This window comes from Patagioenas fasciata, chromosome 3 (assembly GCF_037038585.1).
Source record: "Patagioenas fasciata isolate bPatFas1 chromosome 3, bPatFas1.hap1, whole genome shotgun sequence".
NCBI classification, from domain to species: Eukaryota; Metazoa; Chordata; class Aves; order Columbiformes; family Columbidae; genus Patagioenas; species Patagioenas fasciata.
Window position 1 is genome coordinate 3,149,489 of NC_092522.1, and position 25,980 is coordinate 3,175,468.

The 25,980-nt window shown below is 44.1% G+C and overlaps 1 long non-coding RNA gene across 2 annotated transcripts in view; it reads right to left on the reverse strand.

The window, feature by feature from the left end:
• Nucleotides 1–25,980, reverse strand: part of LOC139827685 (uncharacterized) — a 173,274-nt gene that overhangs the window by 59,287 nt on the left and 88,007 nt on the right. For both annotated transcript variants that reach the window (XR_011738603.1, XR_011738602.1), the window contains exon 4: nt 9,298–9,388. This is a non-coding gene — a long non-coding RNA (uncharacterized lncRNA). The remainder of the gene's footprint in view (nt 1–9,297; nt 9,389–25,980) is intronic.

A 25,980-nucleotide genomic window follows, 5' to 3' on the forward strand; every position in this document is an offset into this window, starting at 1 on the left:
TAGCTTAATAGCAGACATCCACAACCATTTGAAATTCTGTCTAATTAAAGTGTTAACTTTCTATAGAGACTCTGATGTTTGCTCAGAAGAGAGGTAAAGCCGTGATGTTTGCAGATATCATTTCAGCTGTATTGCTTCCAGGGAGTATTTTATTTGTACAAACCTAGAATCCTTCTCTACTCCATGTAAAAAATAGATTAGTCCCTTGATAGCCTTGAAAGTCATATCACTCACAAGAAAATTAATAATGCATTACAAAGTATATAAATTTTAAAAATTAGAGGAAGTCGGTTGTAATGGTCCGAAGACCACTGCCCATCCCTGTTCACATCCAGCTTCCACAGAGACTTTAACACCGTCCCCTCTGACAGCGCAAAAAGGGAGAAGCGCAATTATTTCTGACAACTTCCCATGAAGCCCCTGGTGTCCCCGGCCATAGCGGAGCGGAGCTACAAGGTTGAGACAACAGCTCAGAACGGCTGCGGGGAGACGGGAGCCAGAGGCTGCTCCTCGGTGCGACCCCCAAATTTCGGGCGTGCTCCCAAAGGCTCCAGTGCACCCCTCGCGTAAGGCGGTTGCATTGCAGCCCACGGTGCGGTGCCAAACGCAGCCCAAAGGAGGAGAAAACAGAAGAAACGCGGAGAAAATGGAAGAAAATGTACATTTGCGGGATAAATGCATAATGCATTGAGAAAAGTAAAGGCGGCGGGATAGCGTATGCAGGTCAGGCTTGTAGCCTTGCTCTAATAAGGCTAATGACCAAGGAAAAAAAAAAGTGCTTGATGTTAGAAGCAATATAACTGGTGGTTTCAACTGTATAATTAAAGTGTGCAACCCCTCCTTCCCAAGTTTCCATTAAAAGCCTGCTAATGAAACAGGCAGAGGGCTTGGTGAGGAAGCAGAAAGGAGGGGAAGAACCCAGACTCTGTTATTTTGGTGAAGCACCCCAGTTTTTGGCGTGGCGCACAGAGTCGCTGTGATCCCAGAGCCACGGGAGGAGCTCCCATGTGCTCCCAGCCTTTCGGGCAGAGCCATCGCCCCCAAAACCATCTGGAAACAAACTTCCAGTTCTACTCTGCTGTAGCTGAATAAATGCAGCTTCCCTGTCTGCAGCAGCAAGCGCACCACAATGCAAAATCAGGTATTATATTTTACCTATTTGAAGTCCAAACTCGTCGCTATTTCTTCTGGGTGCAAAGTGCCACCTGAGGCCGTCGGCATCGCCAGCAGAGTCTCCAGAGGCGTCAGACTCCCACCCTCATTTCTAATACATAAAGCAACACAGAGATTTCCTCTGCAGTTGCTACAAATACTCTGCAAAATAACAGAGACCGGCTTTTATACGACTGACACGCACAAAAAAGAAACTACACCACATGTAATCACTCCCTCTGAGAAAACAAGTGGCAATGGGTTGTGTGGAGTTCCTGAACACACGGGATAATGAGGGAACGGAATATATGCCATGGGAGTTCAAATCCGGGTTTACCAGCACAACTCTACTCAAAAATTTTGAAATTCAGTGCAAAATGCTACCTGGAGTTTTTGCGGCATCCAGAACAACCTTAAAATATTTCCTTAATCTCTTGCCGAGAAAATAAAAGCAGCACGGATCCGAAATAAAAGGTGTGCAACCTGCTAATGCAACTGTCCCCGGCACAGAGATGAGGCCCAGGCCATCAGGAACAGCTCTGAAAAAAACAGCTTTAAAGCCAAATGGTGCATAGAAAATAGAAATTCATAGAAATTATTCACAGTGACTCAATCTCTCGATTATAAAGGACTTCAATGTAAACATCCCTGTTTCTTCGCCCCTAAAAAGGGCGTATTTTTTGTTTGTATTCCTTCTAACTCGCTGTTCTTTGCCTGCGTGGCACAAAGTTGCAGTTAGAGCAATCAAGCATCCTGGAGCAATAGCTATTTTTCAGACCACTCATTAATAAACAGACTTCCAATCTTAATACGTGTAATCAAAATGAGATCTTTTCTCAACAGCTGACAATTCTGTATTCTACAGTTACAGGCTTACAATTGGTGACACGGTATTGTTAGAGTTTGGTGCTGACTTTTAACAATGTGCTGTCTAATTACATTTCGTATTATATTCTGATTGTATAGGAGTATTTTATTCATGGCCCCACTTTATTCCGCAATTTGCTTCTCAATAAATGCAAAATAATAAAATCCCAAATCCTAGTGTGGGGAGTATTTTTATTGACCCAAGTGTTCTGCTAGTAAACACAACTTTGATGGTTTCACGAGTGAAAGTTTATTAGGCTGTGTTAGTTTTAAAATACAATGGCCAGGGGACTGCTGTTGAAATCATTTCTTACAAGACAAACGTGGGTTTGGATGCATTCCCAGCACAGGCACCGCAAGGAAAGCAGAATGGCCATCCTGAGTCATGACATTTTGCGTTCACACTTGCAGTGGCAAACGTTTAAACATTTAATGCTGCCTCTTACGCAGAAAGAAAACAAAAAGATAGCGTTGAAAGATCTGCTCCCTGCTTGGTCTCTTCAGTTCAGTCCCCACAAATAATGAGCCAAACGCCCATCTTGTAGGTCCACCAACTAGTGCCAGTCTGCCTGTCACAACAGTGTCTACATAGTGACTTACTTAATGCCCTGAGTTGCTTCGTATTTTTAAATTGTCTTCATTTGTTTTTGTGGAGCTGCCCCCAAACTCCATCACTGACAGAATTAGGTCCAAATGGTCCTGCCCAGCCTAAAATCAGTGACCCAGCCCAACGAGAGACAGGAGCACCTGAGTTAAGGGGCTGTTTGCTGCTCCCCACAGCAACGAGGTCGCTCAGAATCCCAAGGCTTTATCTCCCCTTTCTGCCGAGCGGTGGGACCAGACTTGGAGATGCCGGTCCATCAGCTCCGCACTGAGCCAGCATCCCTCCGTGGGACCTCTGATCTGCAGGTGAGCCACGGATGGGGTGATACCTTTGCTGAAAAGTTCCCAGGTGTCCATAAGACCCCTGGAAACCAGAGTTTGGGGGGCTGCTGAGAGCGCTGGGTAGCGGGGCGCAGGGAAGCGCATCGCCGAGGGAGGCAGGAGCGAGAGCCGTGCCGTTCCCCTGCCCACACACCAGATTGTCATCCTCCAGCAAAGCCACTCCAGAGGCTTTTTGTGATGCCAAACAACACGAGCAAGGAGGAGAAAAAAAAAAAAAAAGAAAGAACGAAAAAAAATCCTCATGAAAACGTCCTGTCTGTTCATTTCCACAAGCGAGGCATTCTTTAAAATCGTACACATGTAAAAAGATCTAGAGGTTGCTGGTTAGTTTGTCATATATTTTTTTATAGGCTTTTCTGAGTGGTTTTAGATTTGACATAGTAACTGACTGTTACTAGAAATAAACTGTAAGTCAATTCCATGCTTCCATAATTCACTGCCCAGGGTTGTTCAAAAAGATTTAGTGATACTTGTGATAGACAGCAAGCCTCTTGATGTTTTCATTTTCACTTAGTGCCTGTAATTCCTCAAACTTGCTGACCTCTACAGAACAGGATGGAAAAGGGCTCCAAACTTCTCTGAAGGCACTCACTCACCAAAACATTCGAAACACTCTCGTGTCGCTTCTTTTCTTTTCAGGGCACAAACACCAACACGGGAATAAAGCAATTGTTGTTGTTTTTAAGAAGGCGACTGCTGTTATTATCTCCATGACTGATCGTGTGGTTTTAATCATTTAGAGTGGAACAAGTTAAACCCTACGCCCTCCAAAAAATGTATTTTTGTGACTCAGAATGTAAGTTCTCCTGACAGCTGCATATTGATATTTCTCTCACCAAGTGCCTTCATTTTGAACTTTAGCCTTTCTATAGACATTTCCTTCTTCTCTCCAAAACTTAGCAGATATATTTTAAAGGCTCTAGGTCTGGATGTAAAAATACACAAACAAATCTGTGCCTAGAAGGTCTGTACCAGGAATGCTGGTTAGCTCAGGCTAACGAACATTTCAAGTGCTTAGATATATTCACGTTCCTGGCAATTGCACAGGAAACCCACATCCCCGCTCCGGCCATGAACTATTTAACTGTAATAGTAGGAAGAGGTAACAAGCAAAACTGCTGTTGCGGCTCCTCTTAGCGCAGGGTTCCCGGGACAAAAGCACCTTGATGGTATCAGCGGGGATCTGTCATTACAATTTAATTACCAACAACAGGCCACTGACATTTGAAACTGTTTATCAGATTCTGATCCTGAAGGTGGGACCGGAGGGTAATTTCTACCTCGGCAGAAAACGCCTTATGGTGAGCGCTGGGCTGGCATTGCACATTGAAACCTGGTCGCTTGCTTTCTTCGCCAAAGCAGAGACGTCCCCAAAGGTGCTGAGCATCACTCAGGGCTGCGGCTTCAGCACCACCACGGAGCAGAATCCATATATAAACAGGATTATTTGGGGAATAATCAAAAAGCAAAGCGTGGCAGGCTGGCTCCTGAGACTGGGTATAGTAACAACTGGAAACGGAGCTTACTAGGGGTATCTTTAAACAACCACTTTGGAAAGCACCTGTGATTTTAAACACACTGGATACAGCAAAACCCGACCCTGCAGTGTATGCAGCAGAGAACGTTGGAAAAGCTGTAGGTATTTCACAACGGATGGACTGTGTTTCAGCTTTAGACCGTACAGTCACCCACATGAACTATATCCCAAAAGCCTGTCCAGATTAAAAAGAAAAGAAATAAAAAAGACAGCCCCCACACAAAACTATTTCTAGGAAAAAAAATATGTAGAAATTGCATTAATACATTTCAATGCATTTAGACACCAGGTTGTTAGCCAAGAATTTAGAAGGATGGGAAGGAAAAAAAATTGGTTCAAACACAGCTTTGCATGAACCTCGACATCAGATGGACCATTTGCCTCTATTTCCTCTTTGCATTAACTTTTAATGCTATTTTACTTTTTCCTATTTTCTGAAAGACAAGAAGAAATGGCCGGCTTTGCACACCCAGCAGAGCCAAAGAGCTTTCACAATCTGTCTAGCAAGCCAGCGGCTCGGTGAAAATCAATCAGGTAGCAGAAGGCAGCACTGCGGACACAAGGCCATTAGCTTTTAGTTGGGTATTTTCACATGTTGTCCAAACTTTGCTTTTTGTCCAGAAGGTTTCCACCACACACCTCTGGTTACTCACAGAGGGAGGAACGGCTTCCAGGAGAGGAGGTTGCTTGTGACATAGAGAAAGAAGGAAAGGAGTAAATTGCAAAAAAAGATGCACTGCAAAGCGAATGTGCCTCCTGCCCTTCTAGCTGGAGTGCAGGAAAAGCCCCTACGCGCACAGACACCTAAAGAGAACGTACATTTTTTATGAATCGGGCCTTTAGCTTTAATTGCTTCTTACAACGTGAGCCAATTAAGGATGAGTTGGCAGGATGAGGATCTTTCCCAGCTCATTTGAAGCTGGGAGAGGTGGAGTTTGCTTTGCCGGAGGCTCCCGTTCACACGCTTGGCCAAAAAAAAAGGGAAAGTCATTAAACACCTCTAGTAAAAATGCTCATTTTATATGGGTTGAAAAGTAAAAGCCGAAGACCAAAAATTCCCCTTTGGCCCCATCTCTCACTTTCAAATAAAATCAATTGCAGCCTCTCTACTTGTCTGAGCTTTGGAAAGATAAATACCAATAAATACAGATCTCGGAGCGTACGTAGAGAAAGTCTTAGGTATGCAAGTCCTCCAAGAGCTCCCCTCCTTTTATCTAAAATTGATCCTCTTCACCTTCAGAGCACATCAAGGTCAAAGCTTAGTTACGAATTCCTTTTAATATATACCATAGACACTTCTCAGTATATGCTGTACATTCGGCAATGCACGGATGATTACAGAATCACAAACCCAAAGCACATTAATTGTAGAAGTAATCAGCCCAAGTGGCGAGTATGTATCGCTTACAGATGTATAGGTAAAGAAGCATCTTCCAGACATAGGGTTTTCTTCACAAAAACCAACATGCTGCACAAGAGAGAAAGTTAAATTGTATGTTCAAGCCAAATCAGAGCATATCGAGCAAGTGTTGGGCACTGCATTGGAAGGAATAAAAGGGTCTCGCTTGCTGCTGGGTGGGAACTTTTCATCTGAATTTTCCAGAAACTGCAGTCCCTTCCAGACTCAAAAACCTCTGCATCTAAGAGTCTAAAGAGGCTACAGCCCGATTTTCCAGAACACTTACAGCTCCCCAGGAAATAAAGGTAAGCAGCGTGGGTGGCATCTCCAAACCCGGCCCCGGGTCTGCTGCGCTGTCTGATCGGCTGCTCAGTTCACTCAGGAATGATAAAGAAAATGAAGACTTGATAAAGAGAATGAAAACCTGGCAAAAGTGAATGGTGTAATCCTAACATTAAAAAAACACACCACCTTCCAGCTCATGATAAACATTATAATGAAGTCTCTAATTTTCCTAATGAAAGAATTAACTATCAAGATAAAAGTGAAATGATTTATTAGATTTTCAAACACCACAGAAATAAAATAGTAAATCAGTCTAGGCAGCAACCATTCCATCTCAACTTGCAGTCATTAACTCTTTGCCAGCTGTAAAGACATCCTAACAACTCCATTTAATTCCATAAGCCTGTCTATAATCCAGTACTAAACAATAATTACTATTGACTTGTTAAACAGGAGTTGAGATCTTTTCCTCAAAATGCGCCTGACGACCCGAGGAGAGGATCCCTGAGAACCTGTCTGCAAAGGCTGAAATGCTCTTCAAAAAGGGCCCTGAGGATTACAAACTTCTGAAAGTTTCTGCTCCCCATCTCTGCCTCCTCCATCCCCTCGCACTCATCCTGCCCCAGCAAAAACCCACCCGCTGTGTCCACGGGGACGGTAAACCCTGCAGCTTCCCTCTTATTAAAGCACAGAATATACTGCTTGCTGCCAAAGACCCCCCCCTCCCTCCTTTCACTAATGGCTCTTTTCACGATTTGCAGCAAGGATCATTTAATCTGTGAAGGATGGAAATTTCAGTGTTTGTGTATCGTCGGTTATTACCTTTTATTTCTAAATTGTGTATTTGGAAGAGCAGGAAAGACTTAATGCCTTTATTTGCTGCGGAAGAAATGCTGAAGGATGCTGCAGAAAGCATCCTGGTAGGATTTTAGATGCTAAAACCAGAAGGTGCAGACAAGCCCCTCCAATTACCCCTTCCCAACAAGGAAAACCCCAGCACCACTGCACCTTTGTGCTCCCATGCAACGATGAAATACAAATGGATACAAAAGACACAAATAATACTAAAAAAGTCTGTGTGCAATAACATTTTACACTAGCTACATGTTAAGCAAGGAGCTGATAAAGTCCCCTCAACCGGTTTATGAAATTTAGGCACAAATAAAATCTGGGAGGCAGCACAAATGCTGCCCTCGCAATATTTATGCCGATGAATGTAAAAAGAGGAATCGGAATATCACAAATAATTATGTGAAAATAACAGTGTTTATATTCCCAAGAGCTCGCCCACCTGCAAGCCCCATTTTTGCCCATGTAATCCCGCATTTGCCGCAGCAAACCGCCCGACGGGGATAAAACAGCACTCCAAGTTTCAGAGACCCCTGAGTTATGATGGGAATTAATCACGGGAGGAGCAGGAATTCAGCCTACACGTTCATCCTTTGGTGACTTCGAGTTACATCTTGTATCGTTATTTTACATCAAGCTTCTGAAAATTATTTAATTTTTTTACTCTGTTTCATGCCAAGGTCTTAATCTTTACTGCACTGGCAGTGAGAACATTTTAAAGAATCATTTCCCGAGACACATTTAATACATTTCCAGTAAATTGTACATAAACCTGTCCAGCTGGCTGGGTCATTTAATCAGCGACACACCCACTGAGTGCAGGATGCCACCTGAGATTTACCTCAATGCTTTCAAAAACAAAACGATGATGGGATAAAGCTTTGCTAATGTGTGAGTGCGATGGGGAATACAATGATAACTGCCCACCAGGGAGTACAAGGATCTTTTTAAGTTTTGTTATGGGAAAGATTACATACCGGATTAGACAAGAGGGGTTTGAAGATCAGCGCTGAAATTACACCGGCTTTAGGAAAAGCAGCATTAAAATGCTGGTTGACTATTTAAAACCACTTAAAAAACAGACGGTAAAGTTTATCAAGTGTTTTTGAGCCATCTCCTGCACTGCCTTGGGAACGCAAACAGAAGCGCTCGCGGGATGAGGGGTCTGAGCAGGATCTGCTCTGTCAGAAGCAAAACACCAAACACCGACACTCACAGTCAGCTTTGCTAAAATTATACCATAAAGAACGTTGCATTTTTCATTTCTTTATGGCTTCTCTTATATGTTTGCTGCATTCAAGCCCAGGGAGGGAAGGAAAAAAAGAATATTGTAATTTTTCACACGCTATTTCTGATAAAGAGCGCAGAGGAGGCAAAGTGCTGAGGAAAGACACCCTCCAGAAGCCAAAGCTGCACCACAGCAGCTTTTTCCAAATGGGAACTAAAAAAACAACAACAAAGAGATTTGCGTATGGTACAAACAAATTTCCTGCAGGTAATTTTGTACCTTTACCAGCAACATCACCAACTAAGTATGAAGAGCGGCACCCATAGGGAGCCCACATGCGCCATTGGGAGACCCAGGTTTGGAGCAGCACTGGGTTCCCGCTCAGCTGCAGATGTGGATGCGCAAAACATCAGCACTGGATGTCACCGAAGCCTTTGGTGACAGTGGGTGACAAGTTACAGCCCCGTCCCCCCTTTCCCTCCCCGCCTGGCGTAGTTCTCAGAACTTGAGCCACCCTGGCATCCTCACCACTGTTCATCACTGCCGCTTAAGTGAATTTAATACAATTATTGTTCTAAACTGTTTTAGATGCCATATCTATCATCCATAAAATTTATTGTACCTTTATGTAGAATTATACTGGAGTTGAACATATAAATCAATTTATAAGGTCTAATGACATACAAACGCTTAAAAACTAAAGGCGATGTAGTAAATTCAAATTACCATTACAAATGTAAGCTTTGTAGTCAGTGTGTGACCCGCTAAGGATTATATTTAACTCCCCTGAGAGTGGTTTATCATAAAACTTTATACTTTTATTATAGTGAATTATTAACTCCTCCATGATGTGAGTCATTCCATGCTCTGACTAGAGCTTTTTTTCATGACACTATAATAGACATCTTGCTAATAGCAGGAGGATTGCTACCTCTGAGGTTGGGAAAAAAGAGACAAAAAGGAAGATAAGTAGTGAAAAGAAACACAGGAGAAATATGTGAAAATGCATTTCCCAATAGAATAAAAAATAAGCACCTGTGAGAAGATCCATTTGAGGCCGAACTACATCGAGGTCATCGGTGTCTTCTGACCATGTGGAAAACCGATAAGGTTACCAGGCTGGAATCTGAAAATAACCAAAATGTTTTACCATTAGAAGACATAAACATCTGGATTACTACAATCAGGAGGTTTGTTGGTTTTCTTTAATATGGAAGAAAATATTCTTTTCCCCCTGATGTAACAGTTTAATGAAGCGACTTTAAGCCACCTTCACGCAAATTGTTTGACAATCACTCTTCCATCCAAGGAAGCTACCAAAGCTTCTACGAACTTTCCACAATCAATATTCACACTATTCCCAGCAACCTGCAATTTAAGGACTGTATTTCCAGACTTTCCCCCTTGCCTGATGGGACTGGTTCAAAATTTTAGGAGATTTCTGAGCTTGGTGAAGGGAAAACCCCGGGACCATGGCAAGTCCACGGTTGACTTTGTTATCAGAACAGCAAACCCAAGGGAGGTGTTTTGCTTCACCTCTTTTTTGCGTTTTATTGCAAATTCCAAACCAGGTCCACCCAACCACTAAATGCTACCAGGCCAGATGGATTTCTCTTTCCAAAAACCAAGCTCTGCTCCAATTATATTTCCAACCAAAAAAGTGACTGGCTTTAATATACAGCTAGCCCATTTTGGACCAGATTCCCACATTTTGCAAGCAAAAAGGATTTTTCCATAAGCTTGAATATGATTTTAAAATGACTTGCAATCTGAAGCATGCCAAGTCACATAGCATTACACAAAAATGAACTTGCGGATATTTTTAAATCATCTTCATAATAAAAATAGAAAATTCCCAGTTCTTGTATCTTTGAGGCTTTTAAAATACTTGTTATTACTAAAACATGAAAAAATGAAGGAGGCAAGGTTCCTATTTCTTCACAATACTCATTAATCCATTGATAGTACTCCTTGGCTAGCACAGAGCTACTGAAAAACAGCAGGAAAATTCAAGCTGGCTAAAGGGGTCAGTGTGCCTGCACAGCCAAGAAAACCCCAAACAGAATGGGTTGAAACACTGGCAATAAGTTACAAGTCCTCTGGAAATTCGGGAGCTGCTCAAACCTCTCTAGATAAACATATTCCATGTAATGAGTCTATTTGTGGATGCTACTTTTAAATCATTGCATTTGCTTCTATTTTGCACAGGCCCTTTTATACATTTTGTGGTTGATCCTTTTTTAATTATTATTATTTTTTCAGTAAGGTAAAGCTGAGGGTGAGAGAGGCAAAGCCTTTTGATTTGAGGAAACTATTAGCATTCCTAAAAGCAGAATGAATCACGCGAGAACAAGAGACCTGACTATTCAAACAACTCTGTTTTGATGAATTTGCACTGATCTCTACCTGCATTCTCAGGAAAGACTCGGTGTTCAGGTGTAAGCAAAAGGATCACATTGCTGCATACAGCTACAAGAGGTTTACCAAAATTCTGGGTGCTTTTAAAGAGCCGCTTTCAGCTTGGCGATTACTGCTTAGCCCCAGTTTTATCCCAGCAAGGACGGGCTGCACCCTTCGCAACAGCAGCACACGTCCCTCTTCCTGCAGGGGTTTTACCATCACCAAATTTGCCTAAGCATGGTGATTATAAAATAAAACAAAACCACAAAGAAAACAACAGTAAACCAACCCGCTGCTCAGTGCCACTCCACCAGGAGTTTCTGGGCTAGAACTGAAACAAAGGAAAGTATTTACACATGCAAAAAGTCTGCTCTTGCAACACTGGAAAACACTCTTTACACAGGTTTTATGGGGCAGTTTAGTGCCGAGCTCCTGTTTGGGTTGTTTGTGCCTCCACTCTTTCTTTGTCAGCATTTATTTATTTAACTATAAAGTCTCCACTGAGGCTCAGGTTTGCTTACAAGTGGCTCCCAGCCCGGAGAGCCATTAAATGTTCGATTTACTAAAGCTGCGTAAAGTTGCGAGGGCAAACCATGGCGACAGCGGAGCAAACCGCACGGCCATTCACCGTGGGTGTCACCATCGGCGATGTCACCACCGGCGATGTCACCACCATGTGTACCCACCCTTGCAGAGGCCTGGCCAGGACATGGCACCAAAACCCGCATCATTTCCCAGGACAGGCCTCCTGAGAGTGGGGTCTGTTTGCTCATCATTAAACCTGCTAATTAACCCTGTTCACCCCCTGTGCACTGACCTGGGTCCAGTCCTGAGCACCTCACCAGACAAACCTCTGTTTGCCTTCCATGTAAAGGAAAAACACACATGGAAAAGATTTATAAGTTGTTATTTTTTTGTGGCTCTTCCTGAGTCAACTGGTCTCTTCTTAATGGGACAAAAAACAAACTTGGGACAAACTAAAGACCCACCTACACGCCACTCAATTTGGTTTTAAGGTCATAAATAAAGCCCTTTGTGGCATCTGCCGGGAGTCTATCACAGCTGGAGAGTCAGGGGATGTCAAGTCTCCTCTTCCATCTGCACAAGGTTTCCTCTGAGCTGCGAACGTGCTCAGATATCAGCATTCCTCCTCATTTTGTGGGTGGTTAAAGGAAGAAGAGGAACAAACGGAAGGATGGCACAGACCATGGGCAGGTTCGCCTGGTGCTGGTGGGGCAGATGCTGCGGTGTTGCGGGGTTCCCTGGAGCAAGAACAGGCTGCCCAGGGCAGTGCTGGAGTCACCATCCCTGGAGGCGTTTAAAAGGCATTTAGGTGAGGCGCTTAGGACCATGGTTTAGTGCTAGAGTTATGGTTGGACTCGATGATCCTGAGGGTCTCTTCCAACCAAAATGATTCTATGATTCTAACTCTTTCCATGTAGCCACCGACATCACGTACCTAATGTTAGACAGGTCCATGATTTGTATTTCATTATCCACCATTGCAGAAGATCCAGATCTGGAAAGTTTGCAGTGGCAAACAAAAGAAACCAAAGCAAAGGATTCTTCATAAGCAGTGGGAGAAGGAAGGAAGTGTGAGTTCACCCCAGACCTCAGATTTCTTTGCCACAGACAGGTGGGTGGCCCAAGCAAGGGGCAGCTGCTTTTTGAGGAGCCTTGAGGAAAAATGCAATTTTTTCCAAGAAACAGCAGGAAATGATGAGGTTTGGCAGGATGGGACCTCTGCAAAACGCTATGAATGCTCCTGCCAAACCCAGGGGCTCAGGTTTGCTTCCTTCCTCACCACACACACCTGTCCTGACATCGGACTCTCCTGACATCGGACTCTCCCAATGCCGCTCATTAGTCACTGCTGGGTTTCTTTTTAACATCTAAATGCCCTTGTTTCTGAGATGGAGATGAAAGGAAACAGACTAAGAAGTACAGTGAGTGATTTCACATGCAAATAAAAGCAGCGCTGTACTTCGAGAAGTTATAAGTACCTGCAAACAGGATTTTATAATGAAAATGCCTCTTCAACCATAACTATATAGTCGCAGTAGTAACGCCATAATACAATAAACTATCCTATTAAATCTAAAAAGTTAGATTTAGTAAGACAGTGGTTGCATATTAAATAAAAGCCAAATGATTATTAAAAAAATCCTTTTACTGTGGTTTAACAACTCTGTCTTATACTTGCGGCCTTATTGCACTCAAATAAAACGCACGTATAGGAACATGTATTTAAACTATTGCATAAAGCACGCCAAAAAAAAAAGATACTAATGGATTATCAAAACCTGGAAGGAACCCAGTCTTTGAAAGGTGTGGTTCACGCTGTAGGGTTAAGGAGAACAAAGTCAGCAGGTTTGCATACCAGATCCCAAATCCTTCCAATGGCCACCGAGCAGCCAGTGAGTGACACCGATGTCCCAAATCACAGCGGCCGTCACTTCTCCGAGCGCATCTCTGCTCAGCGGGACTCGCAAGGAGCACAGTTTTCACCAGTTAAAATCACATCTCTTTGGGCTGTGATAGACAGAAAGGCGCATTTGGGTACAATAGTTATTTGAAAGTTAGGAGCTCTCCGGGGAGGCAAGAAAAGGGACTAAAAATGTTTGTAGAGATGTGCAAAAATTCTAGCAGCTTACCTAAAGCCATTAGGAAGAAAATAACTTAAGCGACAGAAATTACATGCTGCTACTACACCAAAATCCTTGAGGTAATTTAAGGCTGTTTTCTTTGTTTGTTTATTAATTTTTAAGTTCGTAAATCCCAGTTTAAACAAGGTGGCCAAGAAATAGAGATTAACCTTAACCTGCGTTTCTGGCCAACAAGAGATGGAGGAAATGTTGCAGCAGGCAAGCAAAAATGCATTGTTGACAAATGACTCCATTTATAGTCCAGATTTCGGACACCTTGTCCTTAGTCACCACTGACATCTCATTTGTCCCTAAAAAAACTAGCCCTTACATCTTTGTTACTTTAGGCTTTAGGTTAAGACGTGTGGATGTCCCTCATAAATCTGGTCTCCTATAGGGCCTGTCTCTTTCCAGCAGCTTCCCAACTGAGGGAAAAACAACCACAAAAACCAAAACCCACCACTACCCTTTCTTTTCTTTCCTGTTCCAAAGAACTCATCAGGAATAAAGAAATTGTCCTAAATTTAGACATATTAATCCCACGGCGTTTGTGTGAAATAGGTTAGCCAGGCTGAGAACAAAAGGGGGGAGCAGAAAGCTATAAAAAGCAAATGAAGGAGAGAAAAAATATATCTACTGTACTTCAGTGGCCAGAATCACACTGTGGGTATATACCATACAGGGACATCCGTCAGCACTAATCAATACGTGCGGTGTTAGTCATGGATGATAAATTTGAAAGGGATTATAACTGTAAACAGTGATCAATAGAGACTTGCTGGAGGAGACAGAGAGGAAAAAACAACCTTAAAATGTTACACGGTTAATAAAGTAAGGGGTCAGTCTTAAACAAAACTCCAGTGAGACCCACTTATTTCAGAGCTATTTCTACAAGGAGAGGGAAGGGAAGGGAAGGGAAGGAAAAAACAGAGCCCTACCGATTTTCATAAAGCAATTGCTGCTAAAACGGGGCATTATTAATTTACGGCGTATTTGCCGATCCCTCCGTTTCGAAGGCACATCCTCCATTAATGTTGGGTTGGAGATGTTTTGCTGGATGTAAGCTGGCATCCCCAAGCCCCCCAGAGAGCGGCTTTGCTCTCCTCCTCGCTCTGCCCCCCTCCTTCCCCCACCGCTGACTTCACTACGGGCACATGAGTGATCAGAGCATTCACGACGGTGACATTCCCCTCCGCAAACAAATTCATCCAGGCCTTCAAGTAAAAAATGCAGAGAGCCTCTGCTGTTCACCCACAGATGAATGGAACTATCCGTCTTGTCACCAGGGGTCATAGCGAGAGGTTACCGCAAGTATATACCTTGGCTTCTGTGCTGACGTTTGCAAGCAGCTCCCTTGCAAAAAATAAAATAAAATAAAATAAAAAATCCTGCCATATCAAGCACTTATCCAGTCCCTCTAGAACCCTTCTCAGATCATGTCTTTCCACACCTTTGGAGTCGCAGCTCCAGGCTTGACATATATATTTTTTTTCTGCTGACCTTTTAGCGTCCTTTCTGCCACAGTGTGTAAACCATAAGCTGATATATGAAGGCAATTTTTAGCGGTGCCACTTGTATCTGAGTGATTGCACACGCTTTACGTTTCTGGCCTGCCACCCTTCCACCTTTTGAAGATCTCTCTATTTCTTTTAAAGGAACTGCAACAGAGGTGAAAGGAAGTTTAACTGCTTCAAGACTTCAATGGCCCAAGAGCACCTGTTTTGGGTTTTCGAGAAGATACGCTGTAGATTGGCTGACCGGTGCTTACGCTCAAACGCTAAATCTTTCTGTTCTGGTATATAGACCCGCAGGGGTGAAGGAGGGGAGAGGAAAGGCTGTGTAAAGCATTTCCCAAAATTTAAGCTGGTGGAGATCAGTGATCACAGCAGGGCAGCTTTGCAAATACGTTACCGATAAGCTCGAAGATGTGGAGTTGCAGCCGCGGGGACTGTGACTCCCAGGGTGCGAACCTCCCTGGAGATTGTCATCGCCAGAGCAGGGGGATCATTGTCTGTGAAGATTTGCAGCAGATGGCTTCACAAAGTCATTTTTTGTTTCTTCTGTGCCACTCTTTACCTTGGTATCAGAGCTGGTGGTGAATCACTCCGGGGAACATAAACAGTGAGGTGGCATCAGCCCTTCCTTCCAGATTGCACAGTAAACTCCCACGTGGCCATGGAGGGGACACACAACCAACAGTCCCTTCCTAATTCTCTACATAAATAGAATAGCAAGCCAAGGAGGTCCACCTTGAGGCCAAGACAACCCTCTTCAGAACCACAGCTGACTCCTACCAGGCAGCAGAGGCACCATCTTGTGAACATGGAACCCCAAAACCACAGAGCATCCTAAAATGGGGACACAACCAAGCAAAGGGGGTTGATGTTCTTCAGAACCCGCAGGGTCCTTGTCACCAGCTACAGCTACATGAAGGAAAGCATAACCCGCAGCTACTGAACTCGTGAGATCTCAAATCGACAGCAAAATTCAGAAAAGTCTATTTTTATCCTCACATCTCCTGTTCGAGAGGTGGTTACCTGGTGGGAGAAGGAAGGAGGAGGTGATCTGCTAGTCAATGTGGTTGTAGAGAAAGTATCTGGGGAGTCTAAGGAAAAGTGTCATTCAGGAGAGATGAGGCAGGTTTATAGAGGGGGAAAGGTGGTACCACCAAAGGGATGTTGAGACTCTGGGAAGGGAACACAAAGGAAGTTGAGTAAAACAAAGTGGAAAGAGCGAGTGAATAAGAGATGGAAGAGACTCCACACTATTTAAAAAAAATTAAAATAAATAAAAAGTTGAAAATTTTCATTAAGAAACACTATCAGTGGAGCAAACCCAGAGCTTTGTCCAAAGCACCCAAACACACAGCACCTATAGAGCAGAGAGGATTTGGGGCAGGATAAAAGTACAGAGTTAATGCCAAAAATCTCTTACTTTTTAGCAGCAGAAGTGGAGGAGCACATGGCTGCCTCCAACTTGGGGATGGGAGGTTTCCAACCAAGCGAGTTGCTGCGTAGTTGCCATGGGCACAATTTGTGCTCAAGCTGTGCGCAGGGGCCAGGACTTGGCTTGGAGCCCCTGGGTTAAACATTACCTTACAGCGCTCTGCGCGGGTACCGTTCCTGGGTAGGGGAGTGATGGGCCAAAATTCCCAGGGAGCATCTCCTGGGTCACCAGGAGAGACCCCCTTGTGTGTGACACATCACGTGTCTTACAGATACTATAGTAAGTAAGAGAAACCACCAGGCAGAGAACCGACAAAAAGCTTTGACTCCGTCCTCCTTGGGTCTGGTCCAAAGTGTGCGTTCATCACACAGGCGTTGATTTAAGAGCAGGACTGAGCCCTTTCTTCCAACGGGAGCTGAATTCCCAGCTGCCCTTTTCTCAAATCCTGGCCTTGGCGTAAAGGGAGTATAAATAATTTTCATTTCAAAGAGGACTGCAATTGTCCTGTGTTTTACTGCTGGGACACTAAGAGTAGCCTCTCCTGCGAGACGCTGGGCAACGTCACCCATGTCACCTCCAAGGGCCCTTCCTCCCCCTGGTACAGACCGAGTTAGCGAAGGGGCAAAGCCCTGGGGGCCAGGCAGGCACAAAGCCGCCGTTTCTGCGCAAGGTTGTAGACTCGCACTAGTGGTCTAGTGACCCTGATGATATTGATGACAATTAGTAGACAGAGATTAAAATGGAAATGAGGGAAGGATTCGTCTGTCACTTTATCCATCAGCTGTAGCTTGCCCCAGGCAACAGACACACACTGGGCTTTTTGTTTTGTTGTTATTCCCTTGTTTAGCTCAGTTGGTTTCAGCGGTTGGCTTAGTTGCTACTAAATTTTTCTTAAAACTGCTATAAAAAAGGGGGTTTTGTCAAATCTCCGCCACTGACAACTCACAGAACCGAGCGTGCAAACCATCCCTGGATGTGTCTGCTCTTGCTGCCTCCCTGATGCTGGGGGCATCGAAGGGTTCTGCTTTCTTCTTCCTATTTCAGTAGCTTCTCTTTCCTTTGTTATTTTAAAACTTATGAAAGCAATTGGATTGCTAAGGCTAGAGCCTGGAAGTCTCTGTTTAACTACAGACCCACTAACAGCAAAGGCCATGGCAGTACTAAGTTATGATAATCTGTGATGCTCAGGCTAGATGTAAGGGGGCAGAGAGGAGGAGATGACGAGTGCAACCGCTCGGTGAAACCAGTCCCATCCACACTCCTTTTCACAAGGCTGGAAACTGCTGTTTCCTGCGGTCGGAGGACACATCCCCATCATTTTTCATGAAATTAATTTCTAAATCCAATGGCAACTCACATGCTCACCTTGTGGGACACTGGGAGGGTTTGTTGGACCCTACAATGTCATAACTTGAGGGACAGAGAATTCTTGTGCAGCTGTTATAAAATTCTACTTCACAGCTACCAAAACATTTTGGTTCAGTAGTCCACCCAAAAGGTTAGGAAAAAGATCTTCCATTTGGGTTTGGAGTGGCATTAAAACTTGCTCCTAAAGCTTTACATGGCCTGTAACGTGGAGCTGCCCTCATGGTCCCAACACTTCCATCCTGCTTTCTTGTCCTCTCTTGCTGTAGCTCCTCGGCCAGATTGTATCTCCCAGGATGCGCCTTTGCTACTTTTATTAACGACACCCCACTCCAGCGTTGTATATACCCCGTATGTGAAAAATAATGAGCAACTACACAGACAGACAGACACCCACCCTCCCCCTGAAAAAAAAACCAGATTCGGTATTCATAAAGTATTAGAGAGCAGGCTCACATCTGCCACAGTCTTTTCATGGCTTCTGCTGTCACCAGCTCTGCTGATTTGCTCCCAGGAAAAGCCTGGGCACAGACACAGCAGAGCCGGGGAGCAGAGCCGGCGTCCCCCCTCTGGCCAACACAGGTCCCCAAGGGACAGAGACAAATAAATAGACAAGATGCCTCTGGTGCCGCCGGGGCACTGGCACGGACGGAGCCCCTTCCACTTAGCGCAGTCAGCGGCGATTAAGGACTTGCTCTTTAAGTTTAAAAATACAATGCTTTGGCCCTGATCCCGCAACGAGATGGACGGACTGATGTCATTCACGCAATTTCACTGCAGATCTTAAAGAAAAAAAAGTTGGAAATCTGTGATTTCCCAAAGGGAATGCAATCACTGTTACAGACTGGAACCTTGCTGGGCTGGGGTAACGCGCTGTGTGGCAGGTATTCTCATACACCACCAGAGAAGTAGGAATTTCTACCTCCAGCCCCACATTTCCCAGTTGGGACTAAACCTGAACAACCTGATTTATTACACCTGCTTTTCACGTGGTTAGCTGCAAATGTTTCTCAGGTTTCTACTGCTGTTGATGGACTACTGACTAATCAGAAAGTCAGGAGTGCAAATTTGCAGTGCTGGCTGCCAGCCAGTTTGTCCATAAAAGGTTTCCAAATGGTCACTGAGCCCTTAACCCTGATGAAAACAGCAACAAAGACACTGCCCCAAACTCCTGCTCCTGCCACAGTCTCTCTCTCACTTTGTTGCATGCAAACAACGTTGTTTTTTTTAAAAAGAGCACAATACCAGAACATGCGGCGGAGAGGCCTTTCGACTCATTAAAAGCTACATGTGGGTGTGAATTATTCTATATCCCCCTCAGAAAATGATTAGTTTTCACACAAGGTGCCAGATCCTCCGGTCCATTTAGGCTGCTTTATGCTATGATGATGGCTCAGCTCAGCCCTAAATAAAACCGGCTTAATTATCCTTAGGATTTCTCCTGCCTTGGGAAATCTCCAGGTAATGTGGAAGTGCCACAGGGACTCCTGCACCACGGCAGCTATTAGCGGGGATATCCCCACGCCCCATTGATTCCCTGCTGCCGTGGCTCTGGGCATCTGGCACAGATGACGGCCACCCTCAGGCTAATGCTATTGATGCCACCGAAAGGCCTGGGAGTGGGATGGCCCCAGGACTACTGCTTGAAAATAACCTTGTGAGTCCCAGTCTAAGGCAAATACGGGTTGGTTGGAATGCCTTACCCCAAAAGTCTTCAGCTAATGGGAAGAAAGGGGTTCATTGGTTTGGTAAACTTCTCCCCTAGTTTTCTTGCAGGAATACAAGGCACACAAAGCTACATACAACCTCTGGATATGCATCAGCCTTTCCTGCCATTGTCACCCTGAATAGTCCCACTCTGAACAAATGCCAAGCCCGGGGTGCTGCTCTTACCCAGAGGTTACACAGGAGGACCCCCCCTGGCCCAAGGCGTTTCAGAGACATCAGGTCAGAACAGGGTCTTTCATGGCAAATTTCAGCTCTTCCTAAAGAGGTGCCAAAACTGGCCAGGGGATACACCATCAGAGATGGGTGACCAGCTCACGGGTTTATGTTGTAGTCACCAATGCCTTCTTGTATGCTACTACCTTGTAGGTATTTGAGGCAGGACGGGTGGGTTTGCAGATCCGTCATCTGCGTATGTAGCGAAGACGCAGAGAGAGAGAGGACGGACTGACATGGGGGCACTGAACGCAGCACACGGGATGGGGCCAGGTGTCCTCGGCAGAAATCCACGGTTTCCTCCAGGCACATACCCCAGGTAGTTCACTTCCATCACAAAGCCAAGACGGGGTTATTTGAGAGCTCACATTCCCATTGCCTTTGTCTGTCTGCCTGAATCTGCAAACACCGCTGCCGTAGAGCAGATCTGTGTCACATTCAGAAAGCCAGAATTTCTGCATCATGCTTAAAGGAAAGCTGAGATTTTGACAAAACTGATGGGCAAGCTCCCTTCGCACAAGAGAAAGTTTCTTATGCACCACGGGCGAGTGGGCGAGGGAATTTGTTGAGACCTGTCGTAGCACCAACAAGAACTAAAAAATCTTGCAGCAGCTCCTGCCATCTGAGCCTGTCAAATTCCACTGCAAACAATATGTCACTCTGCTGGGGAGGCGGCGAACAATCTGAGGGTGAGAAAAAGGGACGGCTGAAGTATGCAAAAAACTCACTCCAAAGGTTTTAAAAAAGAAGAGAGCCCATCCATGCACACGCACGCTCACACACGGTGCCTCTGGCCAACAGGCATTTGCTCCAAAACTGGAGCTTCCAGATTTTCGTCGGTTAGTTTCTCAAGTATTACTAAGCCCCCTTGATTTCAGTAGAGTAGGATAATGTCAATATTGGCACACCTTTCTTAAATTCATGACCAGAGAGCACAAACGCTGATGGAACAGGCAGACTGCAAAGCTCCCTACCTCTATGCCAATATGTAGGATATAATAAGTTTTAAGACGATTGAACCCTTTTCCTGACCATACACTGGTTTAACTGGGACTGTTAGCCAGCATGACTTCCAAAGGGGTTTCCACTCTTTCCAGGTTGAGTGTTAATTGTTTCCCACTAACTGGGTTTTAATATCCCAATGCTTTTCACTACATCACAGCCTTGCAAAAGCTACCGTGGGTAAGGGATATATTTTGGAACATATTCCCAAGAAACACAAAGCTAACAGTTCCCACCTGCATTACGATTGGGCCCTTCCAGCAAAGGAAAATCCACTTTGACTCAAGTGCAGTGTTGTATATAAAACGTAGGGGTAGAAGGGTGATATCCCTCCCACGATATCTGGTGTCTCTAGGAAGGAAGAGGCAAACAACGCAATGATGTGACAGCGGTTCCAAAGTGAGTGAGAAATAGCCTGGAAAACACACATTGAATTTAAACCTGAAAACCTAAGAAGAAAACAGAAAATTAGAAACCTGTGGCCATTGAAAAACAGAACAGAAACAAACCAGATCAACAACTCGCAGAGCGAAACAGCATACAAATTGGAACAATCAATATGAATAACAAGAAAACCAAAGCTATGGCTCAAAACCTAAAGCACACTTGCTAAGTCTGAAATAACCACATTTCTCTCTGAAATGCAAGGCCAAAGCTGCTTGTTAAGGACAAATCATTGATGCTAATTACCTGCACAGGTTTGGAGAACAAAACCAGAACCTCGAGTTCTTTTGAGGGAGATGGATAGTGGAGAAAGACATTTTGGTTTGGTGTGCTGAAGCAAGGGTTTTTCTCTTCCCCCGCCTCCATCAATTGTTTTGTAACCCCAAATAGAGTCAAAACACCTCCCAGCTCCCCAGCAAAATAACTGAGTTGTAGTAGTGACTTCTCAGAATAAACTCACTTCAAAATTGCACATTTGAAAATGACAAGAAGCCTCCTGAAAACGTTCAGCTAATGAAACCACACATTTTGCTATAAACACTGTATGTCTGAGCAGACCAGATCTTCCTGGCCCATAACGAGATCCCCGATTTCTCAGACAAGAGCAAACCCTTCTTCTGTGTCGCCTATTTTAGTTTCAGGAGCATCTCTCCTCCCTTGTCAGGTACCATCTCGCAGCCCCATGGAGTCTTGTTAACTTTCTACTTTTTGTGCTTCTTGCTGCTCAAAGATTTCTAAAACTGCACACAAGGAAGAATTGAAGGGAAACTCATCAAGGCCGATCGGTCTAAAGCTGGACCTATCAACTGTGATTTGCTTTAGGAACAAACACAAGCAATAGCCTCTTGCCCCTTTTCTCCGACTGTCAGCAAAGGAAGGGGAACCTCTGAAAACGATCTAAAACCCGTTTTCCGAAGCACCATTTAGCCTGAGAACAACTACATTGAACCTTCGATTTGATATCCCCCAAATTATTACATTTTTCCTTGTTTCCTATAAATCTGATGCGTCCAGGTATATTTCAGGTTTTCGCAAGTTGATCTCGGTATGGTTTAACAGAAATACAACCCCCTCTGCCATTTCAAAGGGATGGATATTTTTAAACTGAAATATCCTCTCACCAGCACGAGTCCAAACACAATCATCACTTGGAAAGAGAAAGCAAGGCGTGTGCGAGAGGAGAGGTGCGTACCGGGTCTCACAGCATCCGTGAGCAGGATCCTGAGAATAAAAGCGTGAACACCCCTGGGACTCGGTCGCCAGCGGTGTGCGCGCCCTTGGCTGCAGCAGGGACTCCCTGAGCAACGGGATTATTGGTCACACCTCTTTCTGCTGAGCCAAACCCTGGAGGCTTTGCCTCCAGGCATCACTGATGCAAGGAGGAAAAAAATATATATGGAAAAAAAGAGAGCAAAGTGAATACACACACACACACACACAAAAAAGGAGGCCACCTGGAGACTGGCCATGCCTCAGGAGGCCGGTGGGTGCCCCAGCCAGCCAGCTGAAGGTCAGCAGTTTTCATGTCACCCTGCCAAGTGCCTCCTGGAAAGGCAGGCAATGCAGCAAGGAATACTATAAGGGAATACGACAACGCCATGCAGTTGTCTTTATTTTTCATTTGTCCTTACCATTTTGCTGGCATTTAAAGGAGCCCATGCGCCACACCTGCGTGTAAAGCCCAAACTCTACAGCTCCCATGTATCTGTTGGATAACCTCAGCCTAAAAAGCACATCAATGGAAGACGGGTGAGGAGAAACGCCTCCCTAATGCTCGTCTGATCCATACCATTCCAGTTTACAAGAAGCCTGATGGAAAAGGCAGAGCTCAGGTTTAGAAAGATGCGATCCTGGGCTCACTGGCATCCTTCACCTTTGACCAGTGGTACCCACACAAACAGCCACTTAACAGAGAGTTTGCTGTTTTAACGATCACATTAAACAAAGCACAACTAGAGCCGACTTGGTCCTTCGTAATGTCACTGGTCCCGTCCCGCTTTGGGCTGTTGTAGCTGGTGACAGCTCAATTCACCACTCAAAAAGAGTTCTTGGAAGTCATCCTGCTGAGCTAACTGTGGAAGAACAGACTTTCAAAAGAGACAGATGCAATATCTTATTTTTTAATTCAACGTTCATGCAGCGAATAACTTGGTAAGGGCCACATCAGTTTGACATCGCACGTTCCACCTCTCCTCCTGCCTCAGGAGCTGTGAACAGGGGTATTACGGAGGATACAGTGCAGACCCCAGCACTTCTAGGTTAAAAATCTTGGTGAATCACGTGCCTGATCCTGCTGGTTATTTTCTCTCCGGTTTGGCCACAGGACAGAGTTTTAGAAGCTCACACACAACGTGCAAATGGCGATGAAGCCGAAAGAAACAAAACCATGGTTTGGAAGAGCCATCCCAGGTGCAACACAGAATAAAGTATAGCAGTTTGGAACAGTCTTCCTCAAAAAGCAGAGATATTCCCTGCGGGAAAGGATGAAAATGGCCACACAGGGATTAGACAAGGCAGAAAACTGGGGAAATACTCAACTGATTATTTGCAACTTTATATAAAGTACCAAGAAAAGACTGTAGGGATAGACAGTGAGTACATCCCTGGCAAGGAAGTTGTAGGAAGTATCTCCAGTCAGTCAAATTGAGCAGGAGCAAGTGTATATATTCTATATCATAAGGCTCCTCCTGTCCTATGAACAGAAAAAGTCAGAAAATTCTGTATATGTAATCACTGCGTAGGTAAATGCTGGGAGGGGTTTGGTTGTAGTTCAAAATCACGCTGTTGAGAACAACATTACAAAAGCATCCACTTACACAAAGGGGTGAAATGATTTAATTGCCTATACACCTCTGCTAGAAGTCAGATAATAAACGAGAGGAATTAGAATTGCTGATTTATGAGCAGAAATTCCACTTGGTTGATATTACTGGGAAAACTCACGTGATCAGAATGTAAAAATGAATAGTTACAACCCAACTCCGAGGCCTCAAGGGGGCAAAAAAGAAAGGGTGGGGTACAGTCTCACAATCTCAGGACTTCTGCAAGTCTGTGCACATCAGGCGTAAAAGATTTCGACTGCTGGTAGATCTGTGTTCTCACATATAAGCAAGAAGGTGGTGAGCTATTTGGTGCCTGCTACACGCCACCAAAATGCCGCAAAAAACCAAGATGACCAGCTTCTTTAAAGTCTTATTTATCATGTGTTGGTAAAAAAAGCTGTGTTAACATATGGGACTTCAATCTGAATGGCATATGCTGGTGTTCTCAGGCTACCAGCACTAAAAAGTCCTCGGAATTGAAAAAAATCACAAGCAAGCCAATTTCCTAACTCAGCCCAGTTTGGGGTAGGCTGCCTAATGACAGAGAGAGAGGAACTCATCCCAGATGTAACAAATTCATGGTTCCTTGAATGCCAGTGATCATGACTTGATCATATTTGTTGTCAACATATAGAATCGAGTCCAAAGTAACGTGTGTGTTTATGGGGGTTCTAGTATGTACATTCACAATGTAACTGCTGCTGAAAAAACCCCAACATTTTCACAATACTGAAATAATTATGAGCAATATCAGCTACAGAGGAACCTTTTCACTGTAATCAGAAAAGTTTTAAGAATACATTCCTAGATTTCAAAGGCCACAATTCCACAACCAAGAAAGAAATTGGCAGTATTTAAAAATTACCTTTAGTGTAAAAGTAGACATGGAATGAAAACACATTTATTTCAACACAAAGAGCTAATGATATAAAGGAAAACCGATAATAACAATTATAAACCAAAAGCTAATAACTGTAGGAAAATGACAAAGGCAGCCAAAAAGGAAAAAAAAGAGAAATCAATGAGGAAAGGATATCTGGAGCTTTTAAAAGCATATTGAGAACAAAAATGTTGTCATCTGTTACTGGCAGAAAATAGTGAAAATGTAATAATAATGGGGAAAACATATAAGAATTCAATGAGTACCTGTCTTCCATATTTGGGAAACAGATTTTTATATGCATATTGTCTAAAAAAAATGGATCACGCTCAATCTCAGCAATGAGTCAAAGGGGTTTAAAACAGTAGTTGGAAAAGACAGATATTTTGAAGTCAGTCACTTGATAAATGTGCGTCGAGAGTTTTCAAAGAACAGGCATGGAAACTCTGCACCTATGGGGACCCAATGGGACTCAGGGTATTCCAGAGGAACAAAGCAAAGTGGCACTTCCACACAATTTAGAACAAGTAGATGTTGACCGTCGCTTTGATCTTAAGTAAGGTAATGGGACGGTTGATCCAAAAATTACACATTGCAATACGAAAGGAGCAAATACAAATATCTTGCAGCAGTGCAGGCATGTGAGCAGCTTCTCCATACTGGTTTGACTCGGTAGGCAGAATGATATAAGCTAAACAAGGCATGGATTAAAACTGGCGTCTTAGGTTTAAAAATGTAACTGTGTAGAGAAGGCTGAAAATTGAGTAGCAATAGTTTGAACTGGGCCAGCACCACCAGTCTTTGGTCTCATGCTATTTAACATTTTAAATCAATGACTGGAAAAAAAAGCAGAATAAAATAATTATTAATAAAGTCTGCAGGTGAGAGGGAGACTGCAGGAGAGCTGGATCAAAGAGCACACAAAGCATTCTGAACCATTGGGCAAACCGGAAACCAAACTATATCCATCTCAACAAACCACTGTCATCCCACCAGGAGCGACAAGTGCCAACCACACCATAAGACCAACAACCCTACCCTGAGCAAGTGCCAAAATGATGGTTATTACCAGCTGGTCATAAAATCACCCTACAGCCTGGTAGCCACAAAACCCAACGCAGATCTTGGATAAACAGAGAGGAGCTTCAAGGAAGAGTCGAAAGGTTCTCCTGCCTGTGCCTTTGGCAAAGGTGCAACTGCTACAGGGACACGTTCAAGTAGGAAACTGGTTAATTGTAAAGAATTCAAAAGAGAAACAAGAACGGTGAAAGCA